The 23,132-nt window shown below is 34.3% G+C and overlaps 1 pseudogene; it reads right to left on the reverse strand.

Moving 5' to 3' along the window:
* Window positions 1-22,587, reverse strand: part of LOC111178593 (protein lin-28 homolog A pseudogene) — a 34,439-nt pseudogene extending 11,852 nt beyond the window's left edge.
* Between the last annotated feature and the right edge of the window lie 545 nt (window positions 22,588-23,132).

A 23,132-nucleotide genomic window follows, 5' to 3' on the forward strand; every position in this document is an offset into this window, starting at 1 on the left:
CACCCCTAGAGTATAACAGTACTTTAAAATGGAGGTTATTCTTGTATGTTCTATAAATAATAAATAATATTATTGTAATGGTAAGGGAATTCATAAAACTGTGTGATTCACTGAGTATACCAAGTCTTCAGATAATTTTAATATTCTTTACACTCTATTTTTCAATTTTTCTACAATGAATGGAACACACAATTTATACTCTAATTTCAGAAAAGAAACAATAAATACTTAAAAATAATTTGAAAAGTGAATTGAAAACTTAGAAGAAAATAATCATACTTGAAATATTCAAAGTGTAATTTTATTATCAGTAAAAATATAAAACCAGAGTCTCGGTGATTTTGTGCCTGAGTTAGAAAATATGTTATGCTTGCATACTTTCTTGTATGAAAGAGTTCAACATGTTTATCTTTTTCTTTACTTATATTCAATTCACACATATACATATCAGAGAAGGGAAAAGGAAGCTGGCAAAGTGAACCATTTCCTAGAAATTAAAATAAATATAAACGTTCTGGGAATGGAAATCTTTCCATAAATTAGTGGTTCACAAGTCTGATGCAGAATTCTTTCAGAGAGACCTGAGGTCAAATGTATTTCTAAAATAACGCTAAAACATTATTTTTTGTTTTCACCAATATTCTCTCATAATTGTAGAGTGGAGCTATCTAAATGCTACATGACTTTGATGGGGTAATTGCTCTCATGACTAATGGATGTGAATGGAATTGTGTACAGTATATTCTTATGTTTCCTAGAATATTCTGAAATAGACAGTACATAGATAGATAGATGATACATAGATAGAAATATATATATATTTTTTCAGAGATTAATTCTATTTTTTTTCAGAGTTCATGCCATACTCTTACTAGCTATGTGCAATTATAACTAGCATGATCTCTGTAATATTATTTTCCAATAATTCATCATTATTTGGAAACCCCCAATTTTTCTGCATTTATGTGGAAATACAAACAATACATAGTTTTCTTGCCTTGCAATATTTTTTAAAAATTGAGGAAACTTTTAGGTATCTGAAGCTTATTTTTTAGAATTTTAGTTAGGATATATTTTCTTGCAGTTAAGAATAGATCTTTGGCTTAGAAAGGGAGATTAGACGACTTGGTTTCTCAACTCACATTTGTAGCATCTATGTATAAAGTTGCTGAAGAAAGATAAAATGAGTCCTTTCTATTAAACATAGACATGGTTTGTGCTTTAAAAGTCAAATATTGTTATACCTTTACAAAAGATACATGGAAATGTCCCTGAAGCATCTTACAATTTTTAACTTATATCTTGACCCTGAGTACACATCTTTCCAAATTGCTTTCTAATATAGCTATATTGAGGTATAAATGATGTACAAAAAAGAGCACAAATTTAGTGTCTAAAATTTGATGAATTTGATTACATTCATACACCGTGTATGTGTGTATCACAAAGATTAAGGAAATAAACATGCACATCACCTCCAAAAGTTTCCTCATGTTCCGTGTGTATGTTAAGAATACTTAACATGAAATCTACCCTCTTAACAAATTTTTAAGTGTTTGATCAAGCTACTCCACCATTTGTTAATTGCAGGCACTATGTTGTACCCCAGATGTCTAGAACTTATCCATCTTGTATAACTGTAACTTTATACCCACTGGACAGTAACTCTTATTTTCCCTTCCCCATGCCTTGGCAACCATCATTTATTTTCTGCTTCTACAAGTTTGACTATTTTAGATAACTCCTGTAAGTGGAATAACGCAGTATTTGTCCTTCTGTGACTGACTTAATTCATTTAGCATAATGCTTTACAGGTAGAGCCAGGATTTTTTTTTCGTTTTTAAGGCAGAATGATATTCTATTGTATGTGCATACCACATTTTCTTTATCCATTTGTCTATTGATGAATATCTGGCTTTTCATATCTTGTCTATCATGAATAATGCTACAATGAATGAAAGTCCTCTTTTTTTTAACGTCTTTATTGGAGTATAATTGCTTTACAATGGTGTGTTACTTCCTGCTGTATAACAAAGTGAATCAGCTATATGTATACATATATCCCTATATCTCCTCCATCTTGTGTCTCCCTCCCACAATCCTACCCCACCCCTGTAGGTGGACAAAAAGCACCCAGAGCTTATCTTCCTGTGCTATGTCGCTGCTTCCCACTAGCTAGCTATTTTACATTTGGTAGTGGATATATGTGCATGCCACTCTCTCAGTTCGTCCCAGCTTACACTTCCCCCTCCCTGTGTCCTCAAGTCCATTCTCTACGTTTGCACCTTTATTCCTATCCTGCTCCTAGGTTCTTCAGAACTTTTTTTTTTTTTTTGAGATTCCATATATACATGTTAGCATACAGTATTTGTTTTTCTCTTTCTGACATACTTCACTCTGTATGACAGACTCTAGGTCCATCCACCTCACTACAAAAAACTCAATTTTGTTTCTTTTTATGACTAGGTAATATTCCATTGTGTATATGTGTCACATCTTCTTTATCCATTCATCTGTCGATGGACATTTAGGTTGCTTCCATGCCCTGGTTATTGTAAATAGAGCTGCAATGAACAATGTTGTATATGACTGTTTTTGAATTATGGTTTTCTCAGGGTATATGCCCAGTAGTGGGATTGCTGGGTCTTATGGTAGTTCTATTTTTAGTTTATTGAGGAACCTCCATACTACTCTCCATAGTGGCTGTATCAATTTACATTCCCATCAACAGTGCAAGAGTGTTCCCTTTTCTCCACACCCTCGCCAGCATTTATTGTTTGTAAATTTTTTGATGATGGCCATCCTGACTGGTGTGTGGTGATACCTCATTGTAGATTTTTTTTTTTGTGTGTGTGTGTGTGTGTGGTACGTGGGCCACTCACTGTTGTGGCCTCTCCCATTGTGGAGCACAGGCTCCAGACACACAGGCTCAGCGGCCATGGCTCATGGGCCCAGCTGCTCCGCGGCATGTGGGATCCTCCTGGAGCAGGGCACGAACCCGTGTCCCCTGCATCAGCAGGTGGACTCTCTACCACTGTGCCACCAAGGAAGTCCCCTCATTGTAGTTTTGATTTACATTTCTCTAATGATTAGTGATGTTGAGTATCCTTTCATGTGTTTGTTGGCAATCTGTATAACTCCTTTGGAGAAATGTCTATTTAGGTCTTCTGTCCATTTTTGGATTGGGTTGTTTGTTTTTATGATATAGAGCTGTATGAGCTGCTTGTATATTTTGGAGATTAATCCTTTGTCAGTTGCTTCATTTGTAAATATTTTCTCCCATTCTGAGGGTTGTCTTTTTGCCTTGTTTATGGTTTCCTTTGCTGTGCAAAAGCTTTTAAGTTTCATTAGGTCCCATTTGTTTATTTTTGTTTTTATTTCCATTTCTCTAGGAGGTGGGTCAAAAAGGATCTTGCTGTGATTTATGTCTATGCCTATGTTTTCCTCTAAGAGTTTTATAGTGTCTGGACTTACATTTAAGTCTTTAATCTATTTTGAGTTGATTTTTCTGTATGGTGCTAGGGAGTGTTCTAATTTCATTCTTTTACATGTAGCTGTCCAGTTTTCCTAGCACCACTTATCGAAGAGGCTGTCTTTTTTCCATTGTATGTTCTTGCCTCCTTTATCAAAGATAAGGTGATCATATGTGCATGGGTTTATCTTTGGGCTTTCTAACCTGTTCCATTGATCTATTTTTCAGTTTTTGTGCCAGTACCATGCTGTCTTGATTACTGTAGCTTTGTAGTATAGTCTGAAGTCAGGGAGCCTTATTCCTCCAGCTCTATTTTTCTTTCTCAAGATTGCTTTGGCTAGTCAGGGTCTTTTGTGTTTCCATACAAATTGTGAAATTTTTTGTTCTAGCTCTGTGAAAAATGCCGTTGGTAGTTTGATAGAGATTGGACTGAATCTGTAGATTGCTTTGGGTAGTATAGTCATTTTCACAATATTGATTCTTCCAATTCAAGAACATGGTATATCTCTCAATCTGTTTGTATCATCTTTAATTTCTTTCATCAGTGTCTTATAGTTTTATGCATACAGGTCTTTGTCTCCCTTGGTAGGTTTATTCCTAGGTATTTTATTCTTTTTGTTGCAGTGGTAAATGGGAGTGTTTCCTTAATTTCTCTTTCAGATCTTTCATCATTAGTGTATAGGAATGCAGGAGATTTCTGTGCATTAATTTTGTATCCTGCTACTTTACCAAATTCATTGATTAGCACTAGTAGTATTCTGGTAGCATCTTTAGGATTCTCTATGTATAGTATCATGTCATCTGCAAACAGTGACAGTTTTACTTCTTCTGACTTGTATTCCTTTTATTTATTTTTCTTCTCTGATTGCTGTGGCTAAAACTTCCAAAACTACTTTGTATAATAGTGGTGAGAGTGGGCAAGCTTGTCTTGTTCCTGATCTTAGTGGAAATTGTTTCACATCTTCACCATTGAGAACAATGCTGGCTGTGGATTTGTCATATACAGCCTTTGTTATGTTGAGATAAGTTCCCTCTATGCCTACTTTCTGCAGGGTTTTTATCATAAATGGGTGTTGACTTTTGTCAAAAGATTTCTCTGCATCTATTGAGATGATCATATGGTTTTTCTCCTTCACTTTGTTAATAAGGTGTATCATGTTGATTGATTTGCGTATACTGAAGAATCCTTGCATTCCTGGAATAAACTCCATTTGATCATGGTCTATGATCCCTTTAAAGTGCTGGTGGATTCTGTTTGCAAGTATTTTGTTGAGGATTTATGAATCTATGTTCATCAGTGATATTGGCCTGTAGTTTTCTTTTTTATGACGTCTTTGGCTGGTTTTGTTATCAGAGTGATGTTGGCCATGTAGAATGAGTTTGGAAGTGTTCTTCCCTCTGCTATATTTTGGAAGAGTTTGAGAAGGATAGGTGTTAGCTCTTCTCTAAATGTTTAATAGTATTCGGCTCTGAAGCCTTCCGGTCCTCGGCTTTTGTAACAAACAAGAAAGATTTTTAATCACAGTTTCCTTTTCAGTGCCTGTAATTGGTCTCTTTTTAGTTTCGATTTCTTCCTGGTTCAGTCTTACAAGGTTGTGCTTCTCTAAGAATTTGCCCATTTCTTTCAGGTTGTCCATTTTACTGGCATATAGTTGCTTGTAGTAATCTCTCATGATCCTTTGTATTTCTGCAGTGTCACTCTTTACTTCTCTTTTTTCATTATAATTTCCATTTATTTGAGTCTTCTCCCTTTTTTTCTTGATGAGTCTGGCTAACGGTTTATGCATTTTGTTTATCTTCTCAAAAACTAGCTTTTAGTTTTATTGATCTTTGCTATCATTTCCTTAATTTCTTCATTTATTTCTGATCTGATATTTATGATTTCTTTCCTTCTGCTAACTTTGGGTTTTTTGTTTTTCTTTCTCTAATTGCTTTAGGTGTAAGGTTAGGTTGTTTATTTGAGCTGTTTCTTGTTTCTTGAGGTAGGATTGCATTACTATAAACTTCCCTCTTGAACTGCTTTCACTGCATCCTACAGGTTTTGGGTCATTGTGTTTTCACTGTCATTTGTTTCTAGGTATTTTTTTTATTTCATCTTTGATCTCTTCGGTGATCTCTTGGTTATTTAGTAGCATATTGTTCAGCCCCCATGTGTTTGTAGTTTTTACAGATTTTTTCCTGTAGTTGATACCTAGTCTCATAGCGTTGTAGTTGGAAATGATATGTGATATGATTTCAATTTTCTTAAATTTCCCGAGGCTTGATTTGTGACCCAAGGTATGATCCATCATGGAGAATGTTCCATGAGCCCTTGAGAAGAAAGTGCATTCTGTTGATTTTGGATGGCATGTCCTATAAATATCAATTAAGTCCACCATTTTAATGTGTCATTTAAAGTTTGTGTTTCCTTAATTATTTTCATTTTGGATGATCTGTCCTTTGGTGAAAGTGGGGTGGTCAAGTTCCCTACTATTATTGTGTTACTGTCGATTTCCCCTTTTATGGCTGTTAGCATTTGCCTTATGTATAAAGGTGCTCCTATGTTGGGCACATAAACATTTACAATTGATATATCTTTTTCTTGGATTGATCCCTTGATCATTATGTAGTGTCCTTCTTTGTCTCTTGTAATAGCCTTTATTTTAAAGTCTATTTTGTATGACATGAGAATTACTACTCCAGCTTTCTTTGATTTCTATTTCCACGGATTATCTTTTTCTATCAGTCTGTAGGTGTCCCTAGGTCTGAGGTGGGTCTCTTGTAGACAGCATATATACAGGTCTTGTTTTCGTATCCATTCAGCCAGTCTATGTCTTTTGGTTGGAGCATTTAATCCATTTACATTTAAGGTAATTATCAATATGTATATTCTTATTACCATTTTCTTAATTGCTTTTGGCTTGTTTTTGTAGGTCTTTTCCTTCTTTTGTGCTTCCTGCCTAGAGAAGTTCCTTTAGCATTTGTTGTAAAGCTGGTTTGGTGGTACTGAATTCTCTTAACTTTTGCTTGTCTGTTAAGGCTTTTATTTCTTTGTCAAATCTGAATGAGATCCTTGCTAGGTAGAGTAATCTTTGTTGTAGTTTTTTCCCTTTCATCATTTTAAATATGTCCTGTCACACCCTTCTGGCTTGCAGAGTTTCTCCTGAAAGATCAGCTCTTAACCTTATGGGGAGTCCCTTGTAGGTTATTTGCTGCTTTTCCCTTGCTGCTTTTAATATTTTTTCTTTGTATTTAATTTTTGATAGTTTGATCAATAGGTGTTGGTGTGTTTCTCCTTGGGATTTTCCTGTATGGGACTCTGTGTGCTTCCTGGACTTGATTGACTATTTCCTTTTTCATATTAGGGAAGTTTTCAACTCTAATCTCTTCAAAAATTTTCTCAGACCCTTTCTTTTTCTCTTCTTCTTCTGGGACCCCTATAATTTGAATGTTGGTGCATTTAATGTTGTCCCAGAGGACTCTGAGACTGTCCTCAGTTCTTTTCATTCTTTTTTCTTTATTCTGCTCTGGGGTAGTTATTTCCAATATTTTATCTTCCAGGTCACTTATCTGTTCTTCTGCCTCAGTTATTCTGCTATTGATTCCTTCTAGAGAATTTTTAATTTCTTTTATTGTGTTGTTCATTATTGTTTGTTTGCTCTTTAGTTCTTCTAGGTCCTTGTTAAATGTTTCTTGTATTTTCTCCATTCTATTTCCAAGATTTTGGATCATCTTTACTATCATTACTGTGAATTCTTTTTTAGGTAGACTGCCTGTTTCCTCTTCATTTGGTCTGGTGGATTTTCTCTTGCTCCTTCATCTGCTGTGTATTTCTTTGTCTTCTCATTTTGTTAATTTACTGCGTTTTTTTTTTTCATAGGCTGCAGGTTTGTATTTCCTGTTGTTTTTGGTGTGTGTCCCCAGTGGGTAAGGCTGGGTCAGTGGCTTGTGTAGGCTTCCTGGTGGAGGGGACTGGTGTCTGTGTTCTTGTGGATGAGGCTGCATCTTGTCTTTCTGGTGGGCAGGACCATGTCTGGTGGTGTGTTTCGCAGTGTCTGTGAACTTATTATGCTTCTAGACAGCCTCTCTGCTAATGGCTGGGGTTGTGTTCCTCTCTTGCTAGTTGTAGCTTGCTGGTCTTTGAGTGGAGCTGGGTCCTAGCAGTGAGATGGAGATATCTAGGAGAGCTTTCACCATTTGATATTACGTGGGGCCGGGAGGTCTCTGGTGGACCAATGTCCTGAATTCAGCTCTCTCACATAAGAGGCCTAGGCCTGACCCCGGCTGGAGCACAATGACTCTGTCAACCACATGGGTACTAGTGTTGGAGCGTCTCCTGCAGAGGCAAGGAGTGGCTGTGGCTCACTGCAAGCACAAGGACACTGGCAGCAGAAGTCTGTGAAGTACTCCTTGGTGTGAGCTCTCCTGGAGTCTGCCATTATCCTCACCAGAGAAACTCTGAAAGTCCTCTTTAAGGGCATCTGCTTCTTGCCTCTAGCAAAAACTACATGTGTGATTATTTGAGTTGTGAGCTAAACTAAATACTCTTTTTCCTCAAGGGAAACCACTTTTACCGAAAAAAAAAATCTTGAACAGAAATCATGGTAATTCAGACCTGGGTGTTTTGCAAACACTTTACAGGGAAGACAAAGTGAGCCACTCACTTTAAGGAAAACAACTTTTTCTGATCATTGCTATTAGCAAAATGAATGCTCTGGGGCAAAAATTAGAATTTTAGAAATTGTCAGCTATGGCTCCTCAACTCTGAAAGAATTTTCCATGAAATAAATGGTAATATTAATAAATGTATATCAACTTTCAGAAGACCTGTATAACTATTGAAGCAATATTTTCCAAAGTAACAAAGGACAAAATTATACTTGTGTATTAGGTCCATTTACAGTACAACATAGACATTGATTTCAGTAGAGTATGACAAGTTTATTGGTATGGTTTCATATTTCACTTATACTGTTTTAGCTTGGATCAGGATGAATATGCACAATGATCTCAGAAGCTAATTAATTGCTAATCCTTTCCTGGATTTCATCCGTTTTTGGATTTCCTTTATATCCTTTGACTAAAACATTTTGTAACAAATTGAATGCAGAAACAGATACAGGAGTCAAATTATCTTCTATTAAAGCAGACTTAAAGATAGGTGCAAAAACATAAAACAATATCATTCCTCTGAGTAATTTACTGTTGTTTTAGAGAACATCATTTTTTAATGTGTTGATTGTGTTAGTGATAGGGATAGAGTAGGATAAATTAAATAGTCAGTTTACAAATCCCACTAGGGGATTAAGGACAGAAGGGAATTTTAAGGGAGTTTGGGAGACTGTTGTAAGCTAATGCCCACTTGAGAAAAGAATCTAGTAATGTAACAACAATCTACACTACCTTGAAGAAGACCAGGTGCATCCAAGCTCCATATACACTTCAAGTCACAAGTCCTGATAATTAACACACAAGACAATACATATGGGGTCTGAATCTTGTTACATGAATTCAAAGAGTTAATAGTCCTGGAAAAGTAGCACTTCTGATGTAGACAAGATAAAAATATAGGTGAAAGGGGAAAGAAACTAGGTGAAAGTGGACATTATACCAAAATCTGAGATAAATTACCATATTTTGGTATATGTTACCACCCTTTTGCTAATATACATATGATTTAAAAAGCACCATGACAGTCTCCATTATACCATATAGAGCCAAAGGAGAGACTAATGATGTAAGCCTTGACGTCTGCCCAAGAATGAGGAAGAAGGTGGTCTTCTCCCCTCCCCGCTTTTTCTTTGATTATAAAAATGTAGCTCTCTTTGTTCTCCAGGCTGCTGCACTCCCTTGCCAGCCCGCATGTATCTCTCACAAGCATCCTATGCTAATAAACTCGCCCTTTGCCTGCTGCTTTCCCTCCCACTGAATTCTTTCGGTAACCAGACAAAAGAACCTGAGCTTCAGTAAATCCTGACATGAGGTGAGCGGTTTTAATCAAAAGACAGCGGGTTCAAGTCCCCTTCTAGTCAGGGATCATGGGTTCAAGTCCGAATCTGAGGTGCGGGTGGGTTAAGTTCCAGCCTGTGGGTCCGAGTCACAATCTGAGTTTTGGCTGGGTTTGAGTCCCACACGAGAAGGACTGCAGTTTCATTAGTATGTAATGAGTTTATTCTTGGTATTCTAAAACTGATTCATAGATCAGTTTTTAAATCATAAATTTAAAAACTTTCTCACGTTTATTTACTAATACAATACAAATCATATATATATATACATATATATATCTCACATTAAAAATCACATCTTTGGGATCATTTTTTTCTCTTTAAGAATATAAAAAGGTTCTGAGATAAAAAAAACTTTCAAAACTCTAATTTAAAGGAATATTAACTGAGAGAATTTTATACATAAAAGATTAAAACAACAATAAAAATGACATAAGCCAAGTATGCATAGACATTTTTCCATATCTCTATTAATTATATATGTAATGTCTTGGTCAAAAAGCTGTTATATCATTACTAAATGATTCATAATAAATATAGAATAATTATAAAATGAAGCTATAAGACTAAACACATACGCACCTGAACTGCTCTTGCAAATGATATAATTTGTGAAAGTACTATTCAGTTATACCTCATATACATATATACTCTAAAATTCATAAACTACAAAATTACTTTAAGATCACTTTTATTTGATATTTGACTGGCATAGCCTGTTTTTTTAAAAAAAGAATAAAGGTAAAAATGTAAAGTCAAAAGTAATTTTCTTGTAGTTTCCATTATAGATGGCTAAAATATACCTATAGTATAATAATATGTGTATAAAAATATTATGCATTTAGATTATTTTGAATGTAGAAGTAGTTAGCTTTTACCAAACACTGAGTAGCTATTAGAGCCACAAACAAGGTACCAAGTTTGAAGAAAGATCAATCACCATTTGGGTATGGTTTGACCTTCAATATATTGCTCCCTTTCAGACTTGTCACACTACCCACTGCTGCTCTCAGTGCAATAGCGTGTGTAAGTCATGTTTGCTATAGAATGGCACCATTCCTCTATATTCCCTCCAAAATTCCAGCTCATTGTAGAGGATCCAGTTTTCAGACACTGCTGCAGCTTTGGCTGACAATACAGATATTTTTTATCTTCGATAGCACTGCCCCCAAAATATTTTATTCAAAGAGCTAAATTTACCTTTTGTTCACTTTTTATCATAAATCTTTCTACCAGCAAGAGACACAGGCATAGGTCTGATAATGACTGTGTACTAAGGGAAGACAATCTGAATACTAGGTTCTGAGCATCTTAGAATCATTCCTTTGACACCTGCCCCTTTGACACTCTTCCTTGAACCAAGCTTGTGCTTTGTTTGGGCGTTTTTCATATAATGAGTCATTGCTGGGTGGGTCTTTCAGTTATTCATGTCTAAACAGTGACCCTAGTGAACTAGTGGATATTAAATTTCTCCAAAATTCTTGGAAAGCACTGTTTACACTTAATATTTAAAAGAAATAGAATCCAATTACCTCCAACCATTAGGAATAAGTGATTTTGGAACTTGTGTTTTAGTGAATACATAAGTGCATTAGGTATTTTTTATTAATTTTTTATGTGGAAAAATAGCTCTCTAAAGCAGGTATGATTGCCCTTGATAAAACATATTTGCTGTATTTTCTTCACTTTGTTGTTGTTTATGGCTGTTATTTGAATTTTTTTTATGTTTTGATTTGATGATATCATATAAGATTTTTAGATTGTCTAATAGTTTAGAAGACACACTGATCTCTTGGATCATCTTTTTGAACGTTATTTTACTAAAAAATGGGTACATATCAAGCACTATAAATGATAGCTACTCATAGCAGGATGTTCAAATTTTTTCTTTATTAAATTATCAAATATAAATTTGAAACATAAAATAATGTATGTATCATTAATATAGGTTATGAAGGAAATAATACAATAACTTCTCTGAGTTCATCATGAGAATTAGGAAATCACTAGTACCATGGAGGTTATTACTTCATAAATTATATTAATGCTAGATTTGCTTTGCCAATATTCTGGTTAATGCTTTTGAATTCATCTTCATAAGTTAGATGGTTCTATATAATTTATTTTCATTGTACTATTTTTTTCAAATAACAATGATAACGTCTTTTAAAAGGATGATTTATGTGAAAGATAAGATGATATAAAATGGGCATCATTTTTCCTTAAGAATTTGATGAAATCTGGGAAGATATTCACCTTGTCCTAGTTTTTTTCTTTGTGGAAATCTTCTTAAGTAGTTCTTCAGTTTTTTTTATAATTGTTCTGTAGCACTTTACTTATTCCTAAATTAGTTTTGTTAAGTTCTTTGGGTACTGTTAATCCCTCTACTATGCAAGAGATGGAAGAAAGGTCCATAAGTGATAAATAGAATAAGAACAATTTTTTAACCACTTTATTGAGATATGATTAATTACAAAAAGTTGTACATTTTTAATGTTTACACAGCTTGATGAGTTTGGAGATAAGTATATATACCCATAAAACCATCAACACAATCTATACCGTTAACATATCTATCACCTCTAAAAGTTTCTTCCTGCCCTCTTGATTTATTATTATTTCCTTTTAAAAAAAATCAGTGCCCACCAGAGTCTTTGAAAGAATAGTTCTCAATTCTAACTTTGTATTAACACATTATTTTATCAGTATTATAACCTGTAGTTTTGGTGAAATAAAACATATACTTATGAGAGAATAGTTACAGTGAAAAGCAACATACGATTACAGTTTCCTATAAGCGTGATAATAATACTGTAAGCATTTGAAAAAGGGTTATATTACAGAGACAATAAGGTATTTCCATACTTATATTGTGGGCATTTAAAAATGTGCTGATATGATAGTGATGTTTCCTCAATCGTCATTAAAGACAGTGTTTCTGAAATGGAACATAAGTATCCTGCTGGCTATGATGGGAAAAAATCTGTGTTCCACTTCTGGGTACATGCTATTTTTGTGAAGCTGGTCAAGATGCTATCTCACTCTGTAAAATCAGCAAATAAATACTGTAATAATTACTATGTATCTCATTGTTATGTCACAATATCTGACAAATATGGCATTGATTATGTATGTATTGTATGAATGAATAACTGAATCTCAGGAAAACTATTGATACTTTTCACTAAAACATATGGTATACTTATTGATTATATGAAATGTGTTCATGTTTTTCAAGTGCATCATATCAGTGTAAACAAAGTGAGTTTATTACTCAGTCATTGAAATGTGGCACTAGGCCGATACAGTTTTCTCAGCTTTCTCTGGTTTTAAGATTTGGAATCACATGTCTAGTAAACCAATGGCTAAATGAGGCTAGAATTTGCCTCTCTACTGGTAAACAAGATTTTAATTCAAAGTTTCAGATTGTATTATTCAGGTACATGGGCTTATTAATATACACAAATTATTATACTTATAGGACATACTTATAGGGCTCGGATGCTTCAAATTGCCCTATAGTATAAAAATAAATTCAGAGCTTATGCATATGTTTACCAAACTTATAAATAATAAGCTTAAACCAGATACCTACACATGCAATTCAGAGGGGGGCCTTTGCATATAGTAGTGTAACAACCAGGCAACAAGAAGCTGACAGTTCAGGGGTTGGTCTTTATGTCCACCATTTTAATAAAAGAATGTTGAGTCAATGGCTGTTTTCCACTTAAATTATCTGAATTTCAAATCGAGTTATTTAAAATCATCAATAAAGAATGTATGCCCATATTGTTTGTACATGTTACCTGGATAAATTACAATGATTATGAAGCAAGTTCTCTAGATTTTAACTAATATTTAAAAAAAAAACTTTTCCAACACAGGTATTTATATTTAGTATTTAATCGATTCTAATGCTATCTAAATCCAGAAGTATTACTTACAAATTCTCACACATATGGCAAACATACTAGCATAGTTTTGATTTTGTTATTTTCAAATTTATACTATAATTGAATGTAAATGAATATTAAGTCACTATATGTCTAGCTTCTTAGATTTTCCTAAATGTATCTTAACCATGTTAGAAATTGAAGTTAAAAATAATTGATTTTTTTTCCCATGCAAACTGGAACTATGTAAAATAGTTTATCATTTTAAACTGCTTGTTTCCAGTTTGTTCTTCTTGAGTACTAGTTTTTTGTATTTTGGGTTTTTTTGGTATGTATATAGAAAATTTCAGATAATATTAGTTAAGCTTAAAATAAATTTTGAATTCATTTTTTATATTCTGTAAAAGGCTTTATAAAATTATTAGGTACTACTGAAAATAGACTGAAATATCAAGGTACCGATGAATATAAATCACACTGATTTCAGTTTTAAAATAACATATTTTGAATTAAATTTTTATGTTTATTTGTATATATACAAACCTCTGTACAAGAAACACACACATATTCAGTCTCACATTCTCTCGTGTACAATACATATATATGTACATCTAGATGATTTAACAAAGATATGCTTTACTATTGTTACTCTTCAGCTAAATGAATGAAATTTAGATTTGTTAAACAACATCAAAACCAAAATTTTTTTTAGCAGAACAAGCAGCACATTCAAACTAAGTTCTGCCTACTAAGAACTGAGTCTTTCACTGCCTCTTCTTAAAATCACAACTGTGTTAAATCTGAGGTAATATTTGATTTTGTTTCTGATTGATTCAAACACTATAGGATCTTATTTTAATCTCAGAGGCTCCATTGTATTAGAATTTATTGCTCACATTAAAAAGTACAGGAAATTACTTGAATAAAGATGAGGGATGTAGTATTATAATAATGAATATTATGTGTTTCTAATCCAAAATTGACAGTTCCTTTTAAATACATTTTGGGGCTCTGTAATTAGCTTAATTCACAAGAAAAGTGGCATACTTGATTTTTTTCTAAGTAAAGCAGTTAATTTAAGTGCATTGAACTTTTAAAAATAGATTAAAATACTTCTTATTCACTTTTCTTAAGACACTTCTTGATTTCTTTTCTTCTTCTGCCCTCCCTTTCCCTTTCCTCCCCTCACTTCTCTTCTCCTCCTGTCTTCTCCTTTCCTCTCCTCTCTTACTTCTCCCTAGTTAGATATCAGCAAGGGAGTTTTTATGTGTTTCTATAGTTAAAATGTTTGCGAGCAATTCTAAGCTGTTACTGAGTGTTAATTTATACAATTGAATAGCGTCCAAATAGCCCAGCAGACATGACAATTTATTTCAGTATTGGGAGAAACTACATTTTTTTGTCCTAAGACTCCAAAGAGGAATATAATGGTGAATAATTAAGTGCAGAACATGGTCTATAGTTAGTAAATCAATTTATGGACTGTTTCTTGAACCCTAAATTGAATATGCCATGTAAATATAAAATGTTTCTCTTAAAGACTTAAAATCAAAGGTTAAAAAAGATAGTCATCATTTAAAGTAAAAAGTAGGAGGCATGTCAGCACTGCTCAAATCACTCAAATATATTTTAGTACTGTTTTTTTCAAATTCATGACAGACAGAATATTATTAAAAATATCTTCAAATCCTGCCCTACTTTCTGGGACCAGCTAGCTTTTAAAAATCAATCTAGGCTATCTTTTCTGGAGAAAATACATGTAATCTCCTCATTTTGAATAATTCTCTCTCTCTTCCTTCCTTTTGGTTTGCAGGAGGGGTCAAATCAGTTTACTGATTCACAAAGTTTCTTCTAATAAACCAACTGTTCCCAGTATCACTGGTGTGAAAAATACACTTCGTTATCGCTTAGTACTTGTTTCCTTTCTTCTATGGAGGTCCCCTTCCTTTGTCCACACCCTTTCCCCCCATCCTCCCCAAGGGTAGTGATTAATTTTCATTAGGTAAAAATAATCATGGTCATTCCTTTCTGGGTGCTAGTAGTTCATTTAAAAGTGGACATATAATAATGCCATTCTGGTCAAGGGACACAAGGTGGAATCTGCAGGGGGATCTCTGAGGAAAATTTCTACCTTCGCACAAAAGTCAAACTGCTGAGGAAGGCAGAGTAGAGGATGAAAAAAATCCTGTGTAGTGGATGGATGTCTTTTTTTATGTCTCTTAATTAACCTACCTTTAGTCATACCTTCAGATTTTGAAGTAGACTAATGAATGTCTTACTGTTCAAACCATTTGGAGTTGGGATATTAATACGAACACCCATCAATATCCTAAATTGATAGCATTAATCAGGAATTGTATACATTTGGGTCCAAGTAGGATCATGTTGTTAAAATGTAATAATTATAAACTAGTCCATCCTCTTTTAAAATTATATTAAATTTTATGTTAAATTAAGTTGAAACATAATGTAATGTTATTTTTAGATTTTTAAACTGTGTTTACTCCAAAAGCAAATGTGTTCTAATAAAAGTAATTTTTCTTATATAAAGCTTATGTGTTTTCTGTGATAACCCTTGATTACAAACTGCATTTCAGTCTTCAAGTTTGCTTTGTTTTGCCATTAATTTGATTAAAATAATAAAGTAAAAAAAAAAGATTATCCAATAATTAAAATGAACCAAATGAATTACAAAACATTTTTATTAGATCAAAATTATCTAAAACATCAATGGTTCCATGAGGATTGCAAATGATGTAAAATGTCATTTCTGGAAGCATCAGAAATAAAATCCAAACATGTCAGGCAAGATTTCTACACACCCAGTGCCTGTACAACTTACTATCTGACGCTGATGGTTTATAATACGGATTACCTGCAGGAAACCTGCCATATGATTTCAGAGTAAAGGGTAGCTTAGTAACCTTTTTTTATTGTTCAGTTGTTCCAGTTGTACTTCTCTGATTAGGGACCATCAAATTGCTCCTAGGTTTTAGATCAATAAAACTCTTTGGGTGCCTACCCCAAAGGTAAAGAGGTAAAAGAATATTTCTTCTCTGAATATTTTGTAGAACTATTTCTACATTCCACTTGACTTCAGATAAAAGAAAAACTGGTCTATAAAAACTGCTTTTTAATATTACAGAATGAAATGCCACTTAAAGGGCTACCTTTCCAAAGACAGCCTCTGAAAATGACCCCTACGTCCTGTGTGCTAAAAGAAATCACCCTCTTTTCTTCAATGAAGAATTTTATTAATTCCCAAAGTTTTATGATCTTTATTTTCATCATATTCTCCACTGTATTCGTGGCTTTATTCTTAAAAATCAGGACAGTGCTCTGAAACTGATAGTTGACATTTACTTGAATGAAAAGATGCATCATTTAGGGTGAACTTTCATTTTGATCTTTCCATACCCTGATTCCCTTCCAAACATTACTTTTTCCTTTTTCATAGACTTGAAACCAGTATTTCCTGAACAAGCTCATTTCTTAAGTGACTCATCTAAGAAATAAAATTTATTTATGCCCTAGGTGTCCAGAATATAAACATTGTAATATTAACTATTTTTTTCTAACAGCAGAGTGATTATAAGTAAAGATCTAGAGCATGCACTTAGACTCTGTGACATTCTGCACTTACAATATATAGTTTAATGTGGATGAAATTTGCAAAGCCTGAAGGTTAAATTGACATTTAGATGCCAGATACAGTCTATGGGTGCTATAGTCACACAATAAAAAGATGAAGTAAATATTCGTTTTAAAAGAGAATGGTCAAGTTCTATAGTTTCTTCCACCCTACTTTAATATGTATAATAGCCTTCAGTTTTTCCATTTAGACATAAAGTCAATGAATATATGACTACCACTAACATAACAATTTTCCACAGCACAAATCTATAGTTCAACAACTGGCATCTATTTGGAAGAATAACTGGCACACTCTGAAGCCCTGGACAGAATGTCTGTGACTTTAATTAGGCACCTGATTTAAGGAGTTTAATGGGGTTGACAAAATATTTTGGACCCAATAAGTTTGAAATGTAGATATCTACCTTTTTTTAAGGCTCCAATTTTGATATACAAAATGCAAATCATTATTACATAATTTCTTATTTTTGTGACAAAAGATAGATATATCAAAAATAAAGAGAAGATGCTGAGGGATACTTTTATACTATATCGTATATTATTGCAATTCTGCTTGTTTTTATTATGATACCTATTTTCAATTTATTTCTTTTCACACATATATTTTTATATATACTATTCACTGAATGAAGACATTTAATAGAGTTAAGATGAAATTGAAAAAGTTATTTATGTTTATAATAGTTAAACACAGAGAAGGAAATGTTATAAATATGTATACAATATTACCTTGCATATAAGGATAGACACAGAGAAGATAGTATCTTAACCTATACTTCAACGTAGACTTAATTATCATCATAGTCAGTATCATACTACCTACTTTTCATTGTGTAAAATAAGCTTTCACAACTTAAATTACTAAAATAACTCAAATTAGTTCTGTTCTCTGACAAGTGCTGAAACATTTCTGCATAAATCACCATAGAGTTCTGGAGGCTCTTCCTCTGTTCTGGGGGCCCAACTTGAAGTTTCTCATAAGATAGTGGATTCATTAATTGTAAGATATACACATACAACTCATTAAATTCCAGAAGTTTGGTGAAAATCATGATGAAGTATCTGTTTTCCTAATCCTCTTAAATAAACAAACTCCCTCAGTCCCTCAATCACATCCTCTCCAATTATACTGCTTATATTTCCAATACTCTCACTCTCTGGAATTCTCATAATATTCATTAGTTTGTAAAATTTTGCCCATTTTGGCCTATGAGGGCAGGAACATTGTCCTTTATTATTCACTATTGTGTCCATTATTCACTTTTAAAAGCTTCATGTATCATAGGTTTAAATGGGGAATGGTAATGGTGTTCCATAATACTAGGCATAAGCTTTTGAAAAGATGTGTATTCATAATCTCCAATTATTCATAATCTCCTATAATCTCCAAAATACGTGTTCTATGTTTTATAATTATTCAAATTTTATAGGTTTTATGGTTTACTTAAAACTTACTTTAATTGCATTCATTTTAATTATATAATTATACTTTGCAAATGTTTAATTAAATAATTTTAAGTAAATGTTTCAAGATGTTGATTATTATGGGGTGCCTTTTAACATTTTTATTCTGATCCCTGTCCCTTTAAATGTATTTTGTACACTTTAGGATGTTTAACTGATATATTTTAGGGGTATTAAAGTAGTAATATACATTGGAATGTGTAAAAAAATGGTTGTTAGGTACCCTATGACCCCAAATTATATTTAAAGAAAAACTAACAACCAGAAAATGTGGCATCCCTAAACCACTCCTCTTGTGGTGTTAAAAAAAAATAGAATACTTAGTTGAGATATTTTTTAAATAAGGAGGACAATATGCCTTCAACGTACGTTTTGTTCAGTGGAGTGAGTGGTTCAAGTAAATTCGTATATGAACACATGAGACAATTCAAATTTTTCCACTGTTTTGAAATGATGATTTCCACATTATATTGAATGAGTGTCAGAATCTTCCAAGTTTCTTCTGAGTTAGTGAGTGAGTTTTATTCAGCCATTTTTAAAAATGTTAAGTAAGTCTCTGGTTGTTAAGTAAAAGCCTCAGTGCCCTAATACAGTGAGCTTAGAAGGAAAGAATGAACATAATAGACATGTGTTGAACAAATTCCTACAAGGTTTTCATATTTTCCTGCAAAAATCCCATTTTTTAAATATACTAAACCAGAAGTCTATGTTTTCTACATTAATTATGGCTCATGATAGTGTTTTGAAAAACAAAACACTTCTTAAATTGAATCCTGATTAAGACAAGTATTCATCATACAACATTTATTTAATGATTTTTATAAAATGGAAGAAGTCTATTTCTTGCAGGTTATAATGATGACCTTGAGATCCATAAGTAAAGTTTTAAAGCAAAACTGTATTTTAAGAAAATATTAAATTGATTTCACAGTCACAGAAAACTATCTGAAGTAATATATCAAGAAACATGATAAATAGCAATATTACATTGAGGAAGTTGTCTTCTGGTCTGTCACAGAGGTCATTCTTTGCCTCCATCTGATTTAATATCCTGTTTAGCATTTTAATTAAGAATTTTAGAAGAGCAAGTAAATGGAATATTAATGAGGTTCTCATATGATACAAAATGGAGAGGTGTTACAAACTATGTCAAAAACAGAGAAATAATACAAATAGACATAATGAGGTTAGTAGTGGGGATAGTATTGAATAAAATGAAATGTATTTGTAAAAGAGATGAGTTAATGTGCATTTCACAATTCAGGCATGTAAGTATAAAAAATGTGTAGATAAAGAAGATGAACAAAGGGAAAAGTCGTGCATGTGGAATGCTTGAACATATTGTAATGTTCATTATACAAGTATGTTACCTGGGTTCAAATATAGAAATTATGGTCTAAACTAATGATTGCAATACTAAGTCCAACCTAACATTTGCAAGAGTATAAGATCCATATATATTTGATTAAATAATTAAAATATCTAAACAAGCTAAAGCCATTAATAAATAATGTTCAATTCTCCTACCTTGAAAACATATCTTTACAGTCATTGAAAGGTCAGGTGTGAGTTTCCAATCCTCACTTTCAAGAATTCTGTCCTGGAACATCATGATATGAGGAGAGCCAGCACCCTGAGCCTCAGTGCCTCTGGGTCTGTACCATATATGACAAGGGGCTTTGCACTTGCCTTTGTGGACATCCGCACCTCACATTTTAGCACTTTCCAAAGGAGCAGCTGCATAACTTTCTCTCAGGCCTAGGAATTAACTCACCAGTACCATGATCTGCCCTCAAGGCAACACATTTTGGGACAAAGCCAATGCCAGACCTAGAGATGAGCTCAGTTTTGTGGTAAGAAGTCCAAAGTCCTGGGAGCCTGGACTGTGGTCTACAGAAGTGACATGAGATCAGGTGTACAAGAACCCTATTCTATAAACGCCTGAACCAGTGGTACAAGATACAGTTAGAAAAAGGCCAGAATATATATTCCATATCAGAGCCAAGCAAATTAACTCTCTTCTCAGCATTTGAAAATTGTACTGTGTGATACAATAACATATAGAAGACACCATTATTGCAACATTCAACTACTCAGCTGACCGAAGGCAGGGTATTAGGAATTACAGAGTGGCTGATTTTGTAGAAACTGCTACCTACAGAGCAATGGCAGGAACATATACAGTTTACCCTTGAACAGCACAGGTTTGAGCTGCGTGGAGTCACTTATATGTGGATTGTTTTCAGTATATATGTACTACAGTACTACAAGACCCAGGGCTAGTTGAACCTGCAGATGCAGAACCACAGATACAGAGGGCCTACTGTAAAGTTATACTCAGATTTTCAACTTCGCCGGGGTTAGGACCCTTAACCCCCACATTGTTCAAGGGTCAACTGTGCCTTTAATAGATTGCAACTGAGAAAGCTGAAAATTCGTACTTTTAATTTAAAATCTCATGGTCACAAAGTGTCTTAATTTGGCTTTCCTGGAAACAGAGGCTGATACAGGGTTTTAGTTGCACATGGTTTTTTTGAAGGAATTCTCTCTTCATCTCAGGAGAAAGTGAGTGAAATAAGCAGAAGAGGGCAAAAGTTGGATGAGATCATAGCAGGGGAGTAGCTTCAGTCTGATTTCATGAGATGTCCCAGAGCATGAAGAGTCCAACAAACTGGCCTCAGCTTGAGGCAAGAGGAGGGCGTTAAGTACCCCTGTCAGCCAATCATTGACTGTAGTTGCCCCCTGCAGCGAGCATAACCTATTTTATTTGGACAACAGTAAACCTTTGAAAGGAAGGAAGCTATGAACCAGTAAGAGACAACCCTTAAAACAGCTAGGATACACTGTCCTAATAAAAGGGATCTAAAGGCAACATCATTAGTCTCCACCATGGTCAATGCATTGTACTGCTCAAATCTGCTTCCTTCTCACGTTTAGTTCATTTCATCCAGGCTAGAGGTTGGTCACAACTTAAGAGAAGTTTTACAATAGAAAAGTTATTGCAATGAACTGCAGCACATGCTGCTGCAGTTGGTCTAAGGCTGTAATTGATACGTATCATCTAGTTTTTCTGCTACCCAATCAAGACCCCTCTTATATTTAACTAGTACTTCTACTGGTCTTTGTGGTTGCATCGTGGAAATTCTGATCCCTAAGGATTCTGAGCCTTGGTTACTGTGTATTTATCAGGTGTGTCTATTTACTGACCCATTTACAATTAAAGTTAAGCAGAGAAGTACCAAGAAATACCCACAGGATCTCCTGACTGCCGTGTACCTTTTGCCCTGCCCTTGTTATGGAAACAGCAGCCCTCATGATGGTCACAGTTAATTACCTTTGGTAGTATAGTAGCTTCCTTCTGAACCAGCTGATCAACTTCTATAAAGAGCCCAAAGACACCAGGCAGCAGTTATAGCTTTAAGCCTAGTTAAAATCTTAGTGTATTTCCTTGTGGAAGTGACCTACTCTACACTCAAAGAGTCTAGAGGAGACAGGAAGCACAAATTAGTCACTGGAATGCTGGTGAGTGAAACCACTGCTACTTCCATTCTTTCATTTCCAGACCCAGGTACTCCATCTATTGGAAACAACACACTGTATCACAGCCATTGCTTTAATGATTATTCCACATTCTGAATGACAGCATCTCATCCTTTCAGAGATTTGTCTTCAAGTTGGCATTTCAGCTGTTTCTTCAAGAGGCTGTGAACCTGCTTTATCAGACAAACAGCTTCAGGACAGTGAAGTTTGTGGCTGAACCATGGTCATGTGCACGCTGCTGCAGTACTTTTGCTGTTAAGAATCTTTAGTTTGAGGATATTTTATAGGAGATCCCACATTAGTATGTATTTAAGTAGTGGAGCTGGCTGAACCACAGCACAAATGGAAAGCAAAACTATTTCTAGAGTGAGTGACAATTCAGGATAAGTCATTGGCCTTTCCAGATTCTAAGGAGCTCATTGTAACCAAATTGCCACCAAATAACTGGTCCTCCTACTTGAGGGATTGTGCTGTACTGTGGACTCAGCATTGTTCTCTGGTACTGACAGGTCAGATGCTCAGCACCAGCAAGAACGACATCAAGCTGGTTTAAGATTGCGAGCTGCTGGACCTCCATCTATACTACCATGGCTGTTCCATTCATGATCTATGGCATAAGCACTGGGATGCCCAGTGAGGAAGACTGGCTGACATTTAATGACACTTAATTTAATAAGGTGTCTTTTGCACTTGGTGGTTTAATGCCTCTTCTGAAGTTGATGCTCTCTGAAGGGAATTGTTGCAAAATCTCTTGATGCAAATATTCACACAGTATATTTTGTGTCTTATAGGTCCATCCACATGCCTCTTGTATATACTTTCCTCAGGACAATTCTCTTTCTATACAAAGTGGATGATCAGTAACACTGCCCAAACTCTGCCTACTGAGAATACACCCTCCACCACTGTCTTTCAGGGCCAAGCTTGCTTAGTACTATAGAACATAAGCAGACCATGACATGCACACCCATACTAAGCTAATTTATCCTTGCATTAACTTTGGGCTTTTCTACTCTCCATCAGCTAGGTATAGGAAATCCCAGTAAGGTCATAGATGTCATTTGACAAAAAATTATCAGCACAATATTGGAAAATAACATGGGAGTTTGATCATCTTTTGTG

This window comes from Delphinapterus leucas, chromosome 3, assembly GCF_059928025.1.
Source record: "Delphinapterus leucas isolate spDelLeu-1000000601 "Yukka" chromosome 3, BTC_Dleu_Yukka2, whole genome shotgun sequence".
In the NCBI taxonomy this organism is placed as follows: domain Eukaryota; kingdom Metazoa; phylum Chordata; class Mammalia; order Artiodactyla; family Monodontidae; genus Delphinapterus; species Delphinapterus leucas.